This window comes from Eschscholzia californica, unplaced genomic scaffold (genome assembly GCF_041429995.1).
Source record: "Eschscholzia californica isolate CP2 unplaced genomic scaffold, dmEscCali1.0.p SCAF_1, whole genome shotgun sequence".
NCBI classification, from domain to species: Eukaryota; Viridiplantae; Streptophyta; class Magnoliopsida; order Ranunculales; family Papaveraceae; genus Eschscholzia; species Eschscholzia californica.
The window spans coordinates 37,886,577-37,906,255 of record NW_028238198.1 but is presented as its reverse complement, the minus strand read 5'-3'; the positions used below and the strand labels follow the sequence as shown (position 1 = coordinate 37,906,255).

At 35.7% G+C, this 19,679-nt stretch overlaps 1 long non-coding RNA gene and 1 pseudogene across 2 annotated transcripts; one reads left to right on the top strand and one right to left on the bottom strand.

The window, feature by feature from the left end:
- Window positions 1-3,893: 3,893 nt before the first annotated feature.
- LOC147566602 (uncharacterized) lies at window positions 3,894-6,473 on the bottom strand. The gene is made up of 5 exons (XR_015237458.1): window positions 6,103-6,473; window positions 5,643-5,687; window positions 5,396-5,492; window positions 4,830-5,009; window positions 3,894-4,546 (listed from the first exon to the last, which is right to left on the bottom strand). It is a non-coding gene; the product is annotated as an uncharacterized LOC147566602 (long non-coding RNA).
- A 10,323-nt stretch (window positions 6,474-16,796) lies between these two features.
- On the top strand, window positions 16,797-19,594 carry LOC147566601 (26S proteasome non-ATPase regulatory subunit 11 homolog pseudogene; annotated as a pseudogene). The gene is made up of 2 exons (XR_015230512.1): window positions 16,797-17,011; window positions 18,090-19,594. The product of XR_015230512.1 is annotated as a 26S proteasome non-ATPase regulatory subunit 11 homolog pseudogene (transcript).
- The last annotated feature ends 85 nt before the right edge of the window (window positions 19,595-19,679 follow it).

Sequence of the window (19,679 nt, the reverse complement as noted above, 5' to 3'; positions counted from 1 at the left end):
TCTCATGTATTTGTTTCATTACCAATTGTTTCATTTGGTTTTCTGTCATAGATCCATTGATTCCATGACTAGTAGATGAAACAAAATTTAAAAATTTTCATCTTAATTTTATCTTTTTTCTCTTTCCATATTTTTTCATCTTATAAATCTTAATTGTTAGATCTTATATTTTCTGTGATAAAGCTGATGTAATAAATTTTAGATTTGAAGGCTTGAAAGTTCATTATTTTTTCTCTTTTTGTGTGCATGAGGATGATGATATAGGGAATGACAACATATGTTTTGTTTTTTAGTTCGTATGATGCTGATGATACATGGGGATTGGTTTGTAATTCATTTGTTGATGTTAACAAATTTGATGTTAATCTTGTTAAAATTTGTAAAAAAATTAAAAAGTGTATAAGACATAATCATATGTACAGGACATGACACTTGATTATATACTGCTCAACAAAATGTCATATACTTAAAAATGACAAAAAGTGTAAGAAATTTGAAAAGTGTTAAGACATAATCATATATACAGTACAGTACATGACATATGCTTATGTACTGTACATAGCAACATATCCTATATTTTCCCCCATGGAGTGTAAGAAATTTCAAGCGTGCATAGGATATAATCATATGTACACTATAGTTGATTATTGTGTTGACCAAAAACTACACCACGCCCATCGACGATAAAATATCCATTGAGTGTCCAGCCCAATTTGACACACTTGTTCTTGTTCGGGTCCAACCTAAAAGTCTTTCGATAGACTCTTTTTTACTAAACCCTTAAATCTCATGTCGAACTCCAAACATGTACAAAGAGTTTTCACATGCACAAAATCCCACGTGTTTGAATCTCAAGCTGGAGCTCGACACGTCGAAATCTCCACGCACCACGTGGAATAGATCATTAAATGAAGTGATTATCCACGTGTTAAATGCACCCAGAACGGCAAGGATCTCAGACTTGGTCAACACGCCTCCTAAGACAAACATCCCCCTCATTGATGACACATGTAGCGTGGCAACATCTCACTCGTTGACGAGATCGTATACGCGCACACTCAGAGCAATTACCAGATAACACACACAACAGTTGTGCATGTACAACCAGTGTACACGTCACCCTATCCCAAGTATCACGCCATGCATTCACTTCGTAACAGTCAACCATTACTCCTTCCAACGGATCACTCTGTATGCCTACATAAAGAGGAACAACTCCATTTCTCAGATCATCGAATACAGAGCGAAGGAACACTTCTTCTTCTTCTCTACTCACTCTCTGATCTTCGATTGTTCTGGAGATATTTACTATTATGAGTTTTGTAATTACTAGATGTCTTATCCTCTTTACTTCACACGTTCATCAGGGTCTAGTTAGTCACGCTTTTCACATCGACTGAACATCTCGAAGGTGACCGAGGCTTACTCGACGCTTCCAGTGACAACGAAAGCTCATACCTCTGATCATCATCACTCCCGTAGACTTGAGCTCTGGTCATTCTACGAGCCTAGCCATTCTCTGATTACACGTCAACCGGGACATCCTCAACATTCTATTTATTATTTATCATTACAGTTTGGTGACTTGACCATCAGAGGCCCTTTGGCAGGTACCATCCTGGTGTCCCCCAAAATTTCACGGCTTTGTTTGTCTGTTCATCTTCTTCTGCAGGTTTCTTTTAGATGCTGCTGGTGCCTATCAATCAAGATCTCAACGTTTGGAATTCTAGAAGGCGTTCACGCTTTCGACCTTCTGACTTCTGACCGTCTATAATTATGTACTTTACAATTGATTTTGTTTTATTCATTTTTCTGATGGCCTACACGTTTTTAGAAGAAAGCTAGGTATAGAACATTTAATTTATGTAAAGTACATCTAGATTATGTGAGCTTAAATTTCATTAAAATAACTTATGTATTGGAAGGAATTTATAGGACATTTGGTTAGGTTATGCATATTTTCAAATGCTAAATGATTTTAAGGACGTTATTTTACATGCAGTATATTTGTGTTTTCTCTTACATATAAGAAAACTTAAATTTTTTGAAAAGAGTTTGCGCAAAATGTAAGAATAGAAAGTTAGAGAGACAAAGTGGTTAAAGAGATAAACAAATATTTGTAGAGAAAGAAAGTATAAAATGGAAAAAAAAATATTTAGATAAAAAAGTATAAATTAGAATACTAGAAAATCTAAAGTGAAAAAATTGTAAACAGAGAAAGAAATTTGTCGAGATTATAGAGAGAAAATAAAAAGACAGAAAAAAAAGATCCTTAAAAAATGAGAAACAAAGAATTTTTTTTAAAGAAAGAGAGTTTGTTTCAAAAAGTTAGAGGGGAGAATGTAAAAAACATATCTAACGTTTTTTTTTGTTGAGTAAATATATCTATCGTTGATAAAAAGTTAAATAGAGAGAGTATCTCTAACACAACACTCAATCTTAGAAATTTGGAATGCCATGTAAGACTTTAGAGTTTTTTTTTTAATCATCTCCAACGGAAAACTCAAATAAAATCTCAAAGATGAAGTGTTGAGGGTGGACCAGAGATATCTCAAGATGACATTCTATTTGTAGAGAGTCCTCTTAAGAGATCTCTAATTGTCCAACTCATCAATATTTGAATTTGAACCAATAGAAATCTAGGTTTCGTATATTTCCAAAATAACTAATTATTTCCTTATAAAAATAATTGTGCTACATAGATAAAGAAAACAAGTTTATAATTGGTCAGCGCTTTGGGGAAAGCTAAATAGTTTCCGGGGTGTGAAGACTTGGTCAATTTTGTTTGACAATTTTATTTAGGGGGAAAGCAAAATACTTCTCCACCTCAGCTCTCTCTCTCTCCACCTCACCTCTCTCTCTCTCCACCTCACCTCACTCTCTCTCCACCTCACCCCACCTCACCTCTTTATCTTCTCCGATTTGGTCGCCGGCCGGAAATTTTTCCCTCCGGCGAAGGGAAACCCCTTCACCGGAGTTTCTAGAGAGAGAGAGTGAAATTTTTTCTAGAGAGAGAGAGAGAGAGTGAGGTGAGGTGGAGTGTTTTTTTTTTATTTCCCCTTAAAATTTATTTCCCGGAAAATTTCTAAAATTCTACATATTCCTTTTAAAATTTCACACCCCGGAAACTATTTAGCTTTCCCCAAAGCGCTGGCCTTATAATTTTGCATTGGAGACATAAAAGAATTGAGGATCTCTCTTTTTGCTACTTAAAAGTGAGAATCTTAGATGGAGCTTGACAAATAGGACTAATTAAGATTTTTGTGCGTTTTGGTTGGAGTTGCTTTTAGGTGTCACTCAACGGTTGAGAGAGAAAAAAAGAAGATTTTATTTTTTTTTGAGAAAAAAAGAAGTTGAGGGGGAGAACGCGTAACTGAACATGTGACGCACATATATGCATGGCATATCTATACATTTTTCAATCGCAACTACGTAATAACGGTTTGTCAAATTTTTGTTTTTTCATTTTTGTAATTTTGTATCTAACCTTGGCACAATGGACTTGCACCTTATTTAAGATCTACAAAGGATCCGAACCTAGTTGTCAGAAAACCATTGGGATGCCTCATCTCCTGTTTATTTTATACTTTTGGAAGGACCTGCTTTTGAAGGGGTACTCCAATGATTCCAACACTATACCTCTTCCAAAATAGTTTAATGCATTTTAAATATAATATTTAAACAAAAACTCATTACTATATATATATATACTAGGTATAACCTGTGCCTCCGGCACAACTAAACTTGTGTGATGCATTATTTAGTTTGTAAGTGTGTATGTCTAGTGTGTCCTGTTAGTAGTCGTATGTTGTATTTGTTCATTTCTAAATTATTTGACTTCTTGTGATTGAATTTTTGAATAATTACATTATGTAGAGAGAAAAAAGACAGGGTCAATACCTTCTTCAGTAAAAAAATCCAATACAAAATCCTTAATAGTTTAACAAACGGGAAAATACTAATATAGAAATTGAACAACGAATTCCTCAAACTCCTTTGGACTGGCCTTGAAGATGACTACAATGGTTGTCTAATTTGAGCTAGAAAAATCCTTGAGATTAATAACGTACGTGTGGGAAAGGAAAAAAAACTAAAGAACCTAAGTTACTAATGGAAACACAAAAAGATTGCGACAACGACGGAAAGGGTCTTGCACGATTACTTAGAGTCTCACTAAGTGTTGGAGTGCTCTTCAGAATGAGATTAGCATTAATCAAAGCGTTCTTCATTGGTACAAATACATCATAAAATAATTGCTCAATTTTAGTTGTCAGAGTTCCTCTGGACTAATCCCAATGTGTTGCAAGAAGTGTTGGAAAATACCTACTGCCTAAGACAGAACGGTTGATAAATAGCTTGAAAGTTGGATCATACACCGCTGCAAGGTCATTCAGCAAGAGGACTACAAGCACCACATGAATGAATACCAATACAAAATTTACGGAACCACTTGTCGAGAAATTTTATTCACCTTGCATATGTTCTCCAAATCCACAAAAATAAACTGGAAAATGTCAAACCCATTCTTTGCAAACTCCTGTAAAGCCTATCCAAATAAAAAAAAAAGTGTTATAGTTTCAGAGAACTAATACCTATTGGGATAAATTTACACCAATATGTACATGCTATGAATGGAAGGTGAAGGAACAAAAAACAAATGCAATTGCTGGATTAAATTCATACACTAATGAATATGTTATGTTTATTGGCAACTCAAAGAATATGGTAATAGTTTAAGAAAATGAAGTTGTTGTGTCCGATTCTGAAAGCAACCCGATGACTGGCTTTGAACAAAATAATTTTAAAAAAATACTCATTGAAAAAAATACCTGATGCTTTACACTTAGAAGAGTTCTTTTAGTCTATCAACTAAAACAATTGCCTCTGTTCATCAAAATATTATGTGTAACCAACATTGTTCATCTATAGCCAACTAAGTAGCATATGGGTTATGGAGATCCTGTAAATGTTCTATAGCCAACTTAGTAAAATATGGTTGTGGAGATAACCTGAAAATGTTAGATACATATAACATTATACAGATTTCATATTAAAAGTATACAAGTAGTGCCAATATCTCGTATGAAGTACATGCGTGTATTTGACAAATATCCGAGTAACTGATACGAGTACCGACATCTAACAAAGCAATTTTAGCATCTTAGATCGAACCTTCTGCATAAGCTGTCTTCAAGGAATTGTTTGAAAAAGAGGCAACCTGTACCAACAGAATTAATATAAGTGAATTATTTTACGTGCAGATAAGTAATCACGCATCGTGCAAAAGGTCAGGAAAGCAACCAGGTGTTGCTTCTTTATCAGGGTCTTACCATAAAGAATACATGATCGACATGATAAAAGAATACAACCTTTGTTGTTACCCAGAGCTACTGACCTACTCTTTATTCATGTTCCAAGACAGAGTTGACTGAACTTCCTTCATATCACATGGAGAAAAAGATGAGCCCCAACTTCAGAATCTTTAGTAATCACTGGGAGGAAACAAATTGCAAATCAAAAAATGGGTAACCTAAAAACTAAGAGGACCATCCATTCTACTCCATCATGAGCATATCTTAGAGTAGTTTTATCGATGCACCATAGACTCAAACTCAAACGACAAAGTAACAAAAAAATACTACCTGCAGACAGGGAGAAAATGCTATATATTCCAAATACTTAATGCTCTGAAATTGAAGAAAATGAAAAAACTAAGCAAATAGAAGCAAAGATTATTAAGTGAATGACCATAACATGAATCGGATACTAAATGTACGCTAATCATTATCTAATAACAAAAACTACAAAGATTCAGCCAAAAAAATAAGACAATGAACCACTCAAAAAAGAGTAACTTGTGAATCTAAAAAAAATAAAATCGAAAATCTCCGTAAGAAAATCACTTCCACCTGAATCTCTAACATAATTTTTACTATTCCAAAATATAACAATTTCAGAACTTCTCTAAAAGAAGTCATTTCTTTTCAAATGAAGAAATCTTATGAGCAAATAGAAAGTTATAAGGTAAACTTCAAAATAAAATGAGCAAACTCATTGAAACATAATCACAAAGAGAAGGTTGAATTAGAGAAAGTTATTTACTTCAAAAATACCAATTGACTTGAAGAGATGTGACTTCAAGAAGTCGTCCAAATCCCCATTTATCAATGTAAATCCATCCCATAAGATTGGTAACTGAAGATTTGTTAATTTGATGAATACAAAAACCTAATGAATCCCAACCTATTAGAGCAGACTCATTCCTCAAATTTGTAACTGAACATTATTCATTTGGGTATCCACCCCTCAACTTATTAGAGGAAAATGAAGCATTTCTAACGAAATGAGGAAGGAAACGTTATGAAAGAAATGTATATAATCTACCCGTATATAATCTAACGGTTGATATTAGTGTTGATCTGGGACAGACGACTGGATTTATCTCCAATGTTCGTCCCAGTCAGCACTTTTCAACCTGTTTTATTATATAGATATACATTATATTAATATAGACATAATTATATAAAAAAACACTACTATATTAGATTAAGGTAACAAAAACATAAAAAAGAAGAAGATTGCACTAGTTAATTTAATATCAATGAATTGAATATAATGTCGAGTATTATTTAGCTGATGATATATATCTAAAATGGTCAACCCTTGTTCAAACCATCGCTCAACCTCAACGTCTGAAGAAATAACATTTCGCAATAATGCAAGAAACATGTAGCAAAGATGCTTTTTTTGTTACGAATGTAGCAAAGATGTTGAATGAGCATTTGGAATACTTCGAATCCGTTTTTCCATTCTGAAGGTACCATCACGTTTTTGGAGTAAAGATGTACTCCATGATATAACGATGGTGTGCACTATAACACATAACATGATTGTCAGTGGCGAAGCCAGAAACTTTCATGAGTGGGGTCACCTCTTTATTATAGGTAATGAAAGAATTCCACAACACACGATCAAACTAGAATCAAACAACAAATTCTTAACAAAATTTTATTTATAGTTTAGATATTCCGTGGTAATTTTGATGTATAACAATCAATCTCTAATTTTCTCAATATGGATCAAGGATCTTTCCTCCAACTGGATTCCAAAATATACTGAAATAAAAAACAAAAGAGGGGATGAAGAGATAATGGTGAAGATTAAGAAGAACGATGCTAGATGATGAAGAGGAAGTGTTCGTAATTGAAGAAAAGATGAAGATTAAGTTTTCTTTCTAATAACATGTTTATCAGAACAAAAGTCTAAAAAAGACAATTTTGAAATTCAAAATACAAGTCACCGGAAAATTAGACAAAATTTTAATAAGAACCAATTTTAAGCCAAGCATGACCTTTATAATGTATTTTTTATTTGGTAGTCATCTTAAACCAAACAATAATTTCAATTTTCAACTAACTTAAGTAGTAGATATTTTAGAAAAAAAAGGTGTAAGTAGTAGAAATTTTCTAGAAAAACAAAGAATGTTGTGTGTGGGACTCGATCCCTTGACCTCACGGATGAAACATAATCGCTTCACCAACTAAGCTGAGGAAGAATGGCATTTGAATAACGGAAATATATATATATATATATATATATATATAATATCTAATATAGCGGCAAATATCGCATAACATTAACGAGCCACGTTAGGGTCGTGGGGGCCTGCGCCCCCACGGGCCCCCATGTGAGCTCGCCCCTGATGATTGTAGAGGATGAGGGTGAAGATCACGTGTCTGCTGTAATTTATATGAAATATGTCCTCCTAACGTTGGTGTCAAAAAAGATGAAGCGCAACGTTTTCAACAATTTTTATCTCGACACAAGAAGACTAAAGATATCAAACTTCTTATGCGTTACGAGATGCTCTGATTGATCATTTTGGGCAAGAAAAAGTAATGCGAAAAGAAAAAAAATGTTTCGCATTACTGATTTCTGAATAAACTGTTACATACAAGAGAAAGAGTTATCTTAGTTGTCGGTTAACTTTATTTTTAGTTTTGAATTATACTGTTTTATTAATAAAAATTTGGTTATGTTAATCTTGATAAAATAATATTATATATATATATATATATATATATATATATATATATATATTGTACTTTTCTTTATTAATTACTATATAAATTACAATAAAACTTAATTACTGTATAGAAAATAAGACATAAAATAACGGGTAATTTTATATGGGCCCCCCATTCTTGTTAAAAGGGCCCCTCCTTGTGAATTCGGTACGAGACCACCGTATTCACAAGAGACTAGTGCGAGTCCACCAAATTCACAAGAGACTATTCGGTACGAGTCCATTGAAATTCACTCTAGTAGCCCATTTTTGTGAATTCGGTGGACTCGTACCGAATTGTGAATTAGGTAGAGTCATACCGAATTCACGATAGGGGCCCTTTTAACAAAAATGGAGGGCTTCTTTAAAATTTCTCAAAAATAACTATGGAGTATGGACTTAAAATCTATTATATTAAAACAACTCATAAGTCTGACCGTCCATTTTATTTTAGAGATTTGGCTGGAAACACATCCGACGGATGATATAAAATCTTTTTATGTAAATAGACTAAAAAAAGAAGCGTATCTATGTAAATTAGGCAAAATTGGTTAGAATAACTACTCCCCACATATTTTCTCCCTATTTTTTTCTCCCATGGATTGCATATTAGAAACTACCAACTTTACAGTAGAAAATAGTGGGAGAGATCGAAATAACGAACCCACTCTCTCATATCTTCCTAATTTCTCTCCCAACCACCTAACTATTTGACTTAAAATTGAAACTCTCATTTTCCTCTCCAAATTCTTTCTCTACACCATGCTTTCTCTTTCTCGACAACAAAGAAATTTTATTCAAAAAAAACAACAAAGAAATCTCCCAATTTTTTATCATATCTTTCCTGTTAGTAATTTTTATATGTTCTTCTTTCACATAAAATGTGATTTACCGGCGAAGTTAAGAGGGATCTACCGCGTCCTTAGGACGCGGCGGAAACCTAGTGAAAGAAAATAACAAGTCATACAATAAATTCGGACAAAATTAAAGAAACTAAAGACTGCATCAAAAAGTGAAAAAGACTTAAAATAGAGGGGCATGGTTCTTTTTTTTTTTTGTTGTTGAAAGGGGGCATTGTTCATTGTTGGAGCACCATTTTTTTTTTTAGGGGATAGATCTCCCTTGAAGATGCTCTTAGTCATCTTCCAAAAATTGTAAATTTAATTATCGGGTTTTATTATTTTGGGAGTCAATTTGTGTCAACCATTGAACGGGACTTTAAGTTGGACAAATTTGAAACCGTTGATTATTGATAATTTAGAACATTTCTAACGAGACACTGGAGAAAGAATTTAAACAATTTCAAGTGTCAATTAAGATCCTCTTTTCTAAAGTGGCAAAATAAAAACACTCTAAAATTTTTTTATCTCCGGTAGGTGTCTTTAAAATAACTCTAGAATAGTGTCTTTTTGGAATATCTCTATTCCACCCTCTACACGTCTCTTTGAAATCTTTGTTGACTTTTGCATTGGAGTCTTCTTGTGCTCTCAAAGATTTATTAGATTTGGTATCATAAATGTCCATTTAATGATATATTATCACTTAGATTTACATAATCTTTAACAATAATCTCTGAGTGTGTCATTGGAGATGCTCTTATGCTCTCAAAGATTTATTAGAATTTGGTCTCATAAATGTCTATTTAGTGATAGATTATCACTTAGATTTACATAATCTTTAACAGTAATCCAGGCCAATTAGGGGTCGGGATTATCATCAATATAATCTTATAAATAGGGGAACTCCTATGTAGTCTATATATGCAACTTAAATAACAACTAGTTATTAATACAAAATTTTTCAATTTCGTTTAGTTACTAATTTTCTTGCTTCCATCTTGCCAAAAATGTATGCCAAGACGGTTTTTTTTGTCATGTTTGTTCTGGTAACTATTTCATCGCTTGGGGAGGCTGAAGAATTGTCGGGCAATGACCATTCAGTGCCTGTTATTCGCAAAGGTCTCCTCGAAGGTCACATTCTATCCAGGAGAGGTAATAGGGACTACTTGAAGATAAATTATATTCACCCCTCTATTTGGTCCCTCCCCCAGCCCTCCGCTTGATGTCTTGATGTGTTGACATATCACTTGAGCGTGAGACAAATGAAGAGAGAATGATGAGAATATATGCTCAAATGATATGTCGCCACATCAGACAGAAAGGAGAGATCAAATAGAGGGATATATAAAAATTTTGGTACTTGAATGCCCCATCATATTTTACATTTGACTGGAATGCATACTTGCGTTAAAAGTTGTTATAATGTTAGAATACTTCCATATTGTTGTAAACCAATCCCACATTAGTGGTGAGATGGAGTGTGGTGCTCCTCTTAAGAGGTTAAGCACCCTTCCCTAGTGAGCTCTTTTAAAACCGTGAGGCCCAAGTGTGCCAAAGCGGACAATATCACTAGCGGCCCGGAAGGCTGGTCCGCACCATCCTATAACACGTTATCAGCACGATTCGCTCTACTATGATGTGGTCTTGGGAGCGTGTGTTGTAAAGCAATCCTGCATTGGTGGGAGACAGGAGTGTGGTGCTCCTCTTAAGAGGTTAGGCACCCTTCCCTAGTGAGGCCTTTCAAAACCGTGAGGCCCAGGTGTGTCAAAGCGGACAGTATCACTAGCAGCCCGGAAGGCTGGTCCGCACCATCCTATAACACATATTTTCTTTTACTAAAAAAAGAGAGTTTTTTTTTGAAAGAGTAAGATTCCAACAAAGGCCTGGTCCCCTTTAGTAGAGAGACACTCATGCTATTCAACACTGTTAATATGTTTCAATGAGAATAGAGCATGCTAATTGCTTTTCCTTTTCCTTTTCCTTTTCAGTTAATAACATTAGTGTCATGAACATTCAAGCATTACCTAGTTATATTTGTTTTGGAAATTGCAATTGATTGTCTCTTGGCTGAATTTTGGCTGACTAAATTTCTTGTTTTGCAGCTTGTGGTCATATATGTCCCGATTGTTGTATGTGCGTGATCTTTCACCGTAAACCATACTGCAGCGACTGTTGTAACAAGAAACCTCAAACATCCTCGAAATCAATATCCTAATATATCAATAACGAAAAAAATCATGTAACCTTAATTGAGATCTTAAATAAAACATTACTTACTTAACTGCTTGTATAGTATGTTTTACTTGTAGGGAGCTTTCTCTTACCAATATTTTTACAACTTTCTTTATGTCTAAAAAAACATCTAGTCGTAGGATTGCAAATTAAATTTCTTTAGGGTTTGAGTCCGAGATCTTGCTTGGGGTTCTCGTATTGGTCAGTCTAATAAAGATGTCTATGGATGTCGAAGGTCAAACGAGATTGACTAGAATCAATCCATTTTCAAGAGACCCACGGGGCAATTTTGGGAGGCGCCTATAGACGTTTTTTTTAAAAAAAAATTCCAAATCTTTGATCTATCACTGTTTATTTCTATATACCCCTTTCTCTTTTACTTTTGGGTTATTTCCCGAATGGTCTCCTAATTTATGATCAGCTTCCTGCATAGCCCCCCTAGCTTATCGAAAATACTCAAATGGTTTTTTTTTTGTCGTTACCGTCAAATGGTTGTTAAAGTCGGATTTTCTATTCTAAAGTTAACTTTCTTTTAATTCTTTCACAACAACTCTCTTTCTCTCTCTAAAAAAGTTCTCTTTCTTTCTCTATCTCGCTAGAAACTCTCAACTAGATCTTCTTCAAAACTAATAACCAACTGATTATACGAAAGAAATTGATTATGTTCTCATATATTCAGCACCGTCATGAAGTACACAACAAACAATTTCTTTATGATGCCCTTGATAAACTTTAATGGCTTCCCTGATGTCCATTTTCCACAGTCTTGCAATTGTATCAGATGAAGCTGTGACTAAATGTGCACCATCCACAAAAAAAACAGTCCCATACGCGTCGTTGATGACGCCATTGAACTCACTTCAAATTTTTGTTGCAGATTCATTTTATTAATATCTGCTCATCAAGTGGAGACAATACTCCATGACTAACTGCTCTATTAGTCTCTTCATTCTCCAAGCAAAGAAATGAGATTTTTTTAGAGAGAGAAAAACAAACTAAATCACAAATTCATCTTCATCACTCGAATCATATATCAGACCAAGCATATTCTGCAAAAGATGAAGATTTGGTGGAGGCACAGTTGGATCAGACGATTGATCTTGTTCAAGTGAATAACTGCTTATCTGATTCCCCAAACTCCTCTTAGAGCCCTAGAAAAATTATCAATATGCACATTTACACATCAATTAAGATTAAAAGATGTTAGAAGTGACTCGAATATGGATTGGTATCGAACCCGGTTTACGATCCGCCAACCCGCTTACAAGCCGAATTTTGGATCCGTTAGCGGAGCTGATTACTGAGACAGAGCTGGTATGCGAAGCAGAGCTGTGAGGCAGAGCTGGAATCCGAGACAGAGTTGGTATGCGGAAGTTAGGCTTATGTCGATAATTAGTGTTATCCGTGTATAATGTCGGTTGTAGAGAGAGTCAGTTGTAGAGAGTCGGTGAGGCGGTGGGATTAGAGTTTAGTGGCTATATAAACTAAACCCTAAGGAGATATCAGTAGCACAATCATACGAAATTTCTTATGTAACTTGTTTGCTTATCATAGAGGAAATCATCGCGCTGTTGTCGTCGTGGAGTAGGTCTCACCAACCGAACCACGTAAATCTCTGTGTTCTGTTCTTTATTGTTCTTTACTATTCCTATTGCTTGTCTTGGATTACTCGTATTGTTCACATTAAACCTCGATTAGCATAACAAAAGAAAAGGGGGTTAATACAAGAATCAAAATGGAAACTGAAACGGTGGAAGAAAGGTTAAATTGAATCAAAGTTGTGGTCGTAGCTTAAAAAAAAGATTAAAATTGGGAGATTTTTTTGGAGGATGAAGGTTATGTTTCACTAGCGATTTAGCAAGAATCAAAATCAAAATCGAAATGGTGATGGTGATTGGTTTTCGATTTTGAAGGGATTTAGCAAAAATCAAAATCAAAATAGTTATGGGTATTCTATTTTCCAGGGTTTTAGTAAGAACTAAAATCAAGTTCGAAATAAAATGGTGATGGGTATTCGATTTTCCAGGGATTTAGTTGTTGGGTTATGGTGTCACCTAGTGTCCTAAGCGGAATCTCAGACGTATAATACGTCTAACACTGGCTACCAGGATCACATGCAAGAACTAAACATGAACTAGAACGGGATATAGATTATACCTTAATCGCTTTTCCTCGAACTAAATCCGATACCTTTATCTCGAAGATGGGAGCTCCAACTTGCATCTCCTCTACTTGAGACATCAAGCAAACAACTAGAACCTTATCGAGAAGTTGAGACGAAAAAAATCTTCTTCTTTAGCTAGATAGATAAAATGAGAGTTTTTCTCTATAATCTCTCCCTCTCTATTGATGTGGTAGAGATAGATTTTCTCCATAGAGAAGTTCACACCGTTTTTGTTCTAATATTGTCCTTACTAGGTTTCCGCCGCGTCCAACGGACGCGACAAACACATCTTGGCTAACGTCGGAGATGACATTTAAATCGTGGGTAGGGAGATTAACTAACACATAAATAAGATGAAAATCCTGAGAGAAAATCGTGGGTAGTAATTATTGTAGGGATATCCTAACCAATTTTGGTCGACTGACACTAATATCCTTCTATTTTGTTTTAATTTACATGAAGTGGATTTCATATCAGTCATCCGATGAGATCTTTATCAAACTCCTAATAAAAATGGAAGGTCAGACTTATATCTCATGTAACCGACTGACCTGTTTTATTATAATAGATATAGAGAACCCCCAAAGTTAGAATTTCATTCAGATAAGGATTCAATAGGAACTCCATAAAAGATAAGACTTAGAATCTCATTCTAAGCAGAATTCCCAGATGGGAGTTCTGCCCCATCTAGAACTCCTTTAAGTGGTCGGCCAGGGAAGCGACATATGTGGGTTGGGCCTGGCCGCCCCTTTACCATGGTCGAGCATGACATGGTCAACCCCTTCCCTACGATCTGGGCCTCCCTTTCGCGTCTAATTACTTCTATCTTTGTCTGAATCTCATCCGAACTTTTTGGACCTATCATGTTGGATCTAATCCACCTTTTTACCCTGTTCCCTCTAGTTAAATCTCTCCGATGAAACCGTCACTCTTTGGTGTAACCCGTTCTAGCTAAGCATTACGATCCCTAAATCGTCTGGACTAGATGATCTTCTGGATTAAGTCATCATTGTCCTATTTGACAAATTGAACGCATTGCCATCTTAGTCGAAGCACATCTCCTTCAATCTCCCACTTGTACTTAGAACAAGTGGAATGTTCGATTTCCATGTCACTCCGTATCTCATCTGATACGTCATCCCTTTCAAACTTTCTTGATCTAGAGTACAACTGTCAATCAAATGATTAATCATTAATACAATTGAGCGTGCCCACGCATTTTCAGTTGCTAATCTTCAAGTTGCCTGAAGATACTAATCCTAACTTAGTTAGGAGGACATAATCCAGTCTTGTACTCCCACTTAGCTTCATGTTATAAGGAATCTCTCCAATCTTGTCTATGAGAGTTCATGGTGTTCATCTTTCGAAGAACTCACATTGTGGGTTATTCAGTGTACCATACACTTATGTAATTGACTTGAATACTGATATTCCGTTATCTTTAACATTTCGTTATCTTTAACATTCCGGCGACCCTACCGGTGAAGATGATGATGTGGCAAGTTGAAATGATGTGGGAGAGAGAGAAAATGACGTAGGAGAGAGAGAGAGAGTAACGGAATGTTAAAGATAACGGAAAAAGGGGGTCATACGAGAATTATTGCTAAAGTAGGGGGCAAGGCAGGAAGCTGGTCACAAAGTTGGGGGCATTTGGGAAATAACCCACAAAGAAATAATTCCAAGTTCACTTAATAGGATTTCATTTATCAGATCACGTATCTGACAAACTTATTTGAAATATTTCATTATTTTGGACTGCCTTTAATTATTAAACCACTTTTAAATGACGAAATAAATTTCTTTATTTATAATAACAAAAATTTGTAAATTTGAGTTTTTCTGCGTAACCCCTTACGCACTCATTTTACCAGTCTAATATTTTCTCAAGTATGCTTAATTCCTATGACCCTCGTATGATTTTTCATACTCGGTCTAAGGTGACAGTTTTTTAGTTCATAGATTTAACCTTTGTGAATTTTGCTCATTTTCACCCCAATTAAAGAACAATATTCTTTAGTATATCCATACTAAATTAAGGCTTCTCAAGCTTTAATTGTTTTTTTTCATTTCTAGAGTTCTGCAACAGTCTTCAGCCTGGAACTCTTTCCAGCTTACTGTTCCTCCAACTCAAGATCGACGTCTTAGTCTAGAAGTTTGCAATATATGGCTTTGACAACCATTTCATTTCCTCGTTTAATACCGAGATTCAATCCTCAGTGGTTCCCTAGTACTTTATGATGTTCTTCAGTTGCGGTCTAGATTAGCTTATCTGTGTTTGATTAGTGACGACTGTAGATACTATAATTATTTGAAACGTCTAGGCGAATGCTAATCATGTCTCGCATGACCGATCTTATGACCGAACATAACCATCTTTCTCATGTGTGCTCGGTCATCAAGGTCCTTCAGACGTTTTATCTTATTGAGTTGTGTGCCATGAGACTTAAGTAAAAGTATTCTACTAGAGTCTTGCATATTAGTCTTTTCAATAACTCTATCTTGAACTAGTCTTATCACCTTCTTGATCTATCCTTATAAATCTTTGATGCCCAAAAGCATCCACCTTTGTGTGTGGATCTTTTATTGAGTCAGTGTTAAACTGTTATTAACATCAGAATGTTGTTCTCAATCTATAATATGTTGTCTACATACCAGACCAAGAAAACTGGGTTACTCCCGCTAACATTCTTGAACTTCCTGAAATTCAAGATTTCTCTTCATTCTCCAAGAAATCAACCTTTGATTATCTTGTCGAATTGAAGATTATCTTGCTAAGGAGTTGGTTCTGACTTTCATTTGCTAGTATGTGACCATTATGGACTTAAGCATCATGATATGAGAGATGGTCTTTTCACAATCCATACCATGATTTTTGTGACCTTCATCCCCTAGTCTTGTTTTGGAAAACACTAATGCTTACATCCTTGTCTATTTTCACTTCGAAAAGAAATCCATTTGTGTCCAACAGGAATCCCCCCGTTAGGCAAATAGACCAAGTTCTAAACTTCATTTTAGACATGGATTCCACATCTGATCTTATGGATCCCAACCAATTTTCAGAGTCTGGTACCATCATAGCTTTTGTGTAGGTGTTTATCTCATTATCTTCTTTTAGCTGGACTTCAGTCCTCTAAGATCGATCTACGAGCCTTTGAGGCCTACTAGGGGTTGAACAACTTCGAAGCATTCTGAATTTTTCGAGATTTTCTGTTGAGACACCTTAATTCTTAAGAGTTCTCGTGTTGCTCATAACAAAAGTCTTCTTGGAAATGACTTTTATTTCAAGGAAGACACCATCACGAGCAAAAAACCAACGACCTATTTACATTTATCCCTGAAAATATTCTTATTTCCCTAAAACGCCAACCTATTCTTTTCTGGGTTTATGTTGTGATATCTTTATTAATAGACCAACAAGAGATTTTGAAAATAAAGATAAATTTGAGAGGACTAAAAAATCATTAGCACAAAATGGTTTCATGGGGCCAAAAGTCTAGGAGGAAAGTCCGAGAGCCTAAAAATCTAACAGGTCATAAATGAAGGACTTTTCAAGAATTAACCCTAAATGTTATTATATTAATGAGGGAGACTTACCTTGCCGGAAAAGAAAAGAGAAATTTCACTCTCTCTCTCTCTCTCTCTTTCCTGCTCACTAGATCGGATACTTAAATTTAGCTTCGTCCTCGTAGATCTTCAACTCATCTTCTCTTGGTAAGTTATTCCATCTGTTATCCTCACAAAATTTTTACTAAACTAATGTTTAGACGAACTAGGGTTTCGGATAATCAACCATTCGAGTGTGGTGCTATGGTTGCTTTTTTTTTTTAGATTAGTCTCGCTCTCTATTTGTTTAATCTGTTCGACCGATGAAAGTTATTGTATTCCGTTGAGGGTTTTCGAGATTCAGCAATAGTTTGCAAGATATATAATTGCATCTGTTCATTGTTTTGGCGCACTTTAGGGTTTCTATTAGGTATTTTAACTACAGTGTTTAATTAGAGAAATACCCATTGTAGAACTTTGAAGGAGTAATATCCTATGATACTAAGTGATAAAACCATAATGTTTGTTCTTAACATGAACTTATTTCTGCTTACTGTATAGTGCAATTTGTTTGTTTTAGAGTTCATTAACTTTTCGACATGGATCTTCCATGGAGGTAGATAGAAGACTGTTTCCTAGGATGACCCAACATGTTACTCAGTTTCTTAGAAATCATACTTCGGATAATTGAACTCCATTTTTTTTTGAGAATTCGACTATGATATACGTTAGTCATTACAAGGCATTAATACATCATGAAGATGCGATAAGCACGATAACTGTCTAAGATAAACTGATAGTGAGAGAGGCCTATAGCCCAATTAAGCATGGTCTAGAGCTCGACAATTTATTACATTATATAACCCAAGTTCAATAAACCAGAGAATCCACCTCCTCTGGGAATCGAACCTGGGACCTTCATGGTTTTGGAGTTTATGTCAACATTATCGACCACTTGGGCTACCCCATTGAACACCATTGTAGGTGCATTTAACATTTATTTCTCTACCCCATTCCTTCGGATCCCCGTATCACTAGGGGAGTTGAAAGAATAACATAAGGCTGATCTTTTTGCTGTTATCGGCAAAGCTGTATATGGGGATCATTCTCGCTTAGAAAATGTTCGTTGTGATATTTCTAAAGTTAAGAGAAATAGATAATGTGTTCCGTTGTTATTTATGGCTACATCGTAGTAGACTTTACTTCTAACATCTTCTCTAATAACTTGGTTAATATTGTTATGCAGAATTTGGTTTTCGTAGTTGTAGCCATGTCTTCATCGTTTCTTCCCGTAACAACGGATTCAGTAGCCATGGCTTTGGAAGCCATAAATCCATCTGAATCCATCTCCACCCTTTACCGTATACTTGAGAACCCTTCATCCTCTCCAGAAGCTATACGCGTAAAAGAACAGGTTATCTCCCATCTCTCCGACCTTCTTAGTGAAGAGAAAAGGGGAGAGGAACTTCGAAGTCTTCTGACTCAATTGAGGCCGTTCTTTTCCGTGATCCCCAAAGCCAAAACTGCAAAGATCGTACGGGGAATAATTGACGCTGTAGCCAAGATTCCTGGTACTTCTGATCTTCAGATATCCCTTTGCAGAGAAATGGTTCAATGGACTCGTGCAGAGAAGCGAACATTTCTCAGACAGCGTATTGAGGCAAGACTTGCAGCTCTTTTAATGGAAAGCAAGGAGTATTCAGAAGCATTGACACTTCTTTCTGGTTTAGTGAAGGAAGTGAGGAGGCTAGATGACAAGCTTCTTCTAGTTGACATAGACTTGTTAGAGAGCAAACTTCATTTCTCTTTGAGAAACCTGCCTAAGGCAAAAGCTGCCTTGACTGCTGCAAGAACCGCTGCAAATGCAATCTATGTTCCCCCTGGTCAACAAGGCACCATAGATTTGCAGAGTGGGATCCTCCATGCCGAAGAGAAGGACTATAAGACAGCGTACAGCTATTTCTTTGAAGCATTTGAAGCCTTCAAAGCTCTTGAAGATCCACGGGCCATTTTCTGTCTCAAGTACATGTTGCTGTGCAAGATCATGGTGAGCCAAGCGGATGATGTGGCTGGAATAATTTCTTCTAAGGCAGGCCTTCAGTATGTAGGCCCGGAACTTGATGCCATGAAAGCTGTTGCTGATGCTCATTCGAAACGATCGTTGAAGTTCTTTGAAACTGCTCTAAGAGATTACAAGGCACAGTTGGATGAAGACCCAATCGTACACCGACATCTTTCTTCCCTATACGATACACTTCTTGAGCAGAATCTTTGCAGGTTGATTGAGCCTTTCTCAAGGGTCGAGATTGATCATGTGGCTGAGTTGATTGAGCTTCCTGTAAGCCATGTTGAAAAGAAGTTGTCTCAGATGATTCTTGACAAGAAGTTTGCTGGTACCTTAGATCAGGGTGCAGGATTACTTGTTATCTTTGATGACCCGAAGACAGATGCAATTTTCCCGGCAACATTGGAAACTATTTCTAACATTGGAAAGGTCGTGGACAGTCTCTACATGAGGTCAGCAAAGATAATGTCGTGAGATTGTGGATCGTTTCCTGCAGTACTTCTACTTTTAAGTTCATTTTGTACTTCATTTGAAAGAGTTTAATCTGTGGATTCTTGCTTTCAGTTTTTAATGTGTTTTACGAGATAGACGTTTTCTCCAGACAGTAATTGCAGATTATAATCCGAAAACAGAATCATGGTGAAACTAACAGTAGAATTTAAACCATGTTCTTATTGAGTGTGAAATATTATTTTATGCCCTTAGAATTCGATATTTATCATGCCTATACTTATATCTGCCGAAATGTGTCTTTCTCATCAAAATATGGAC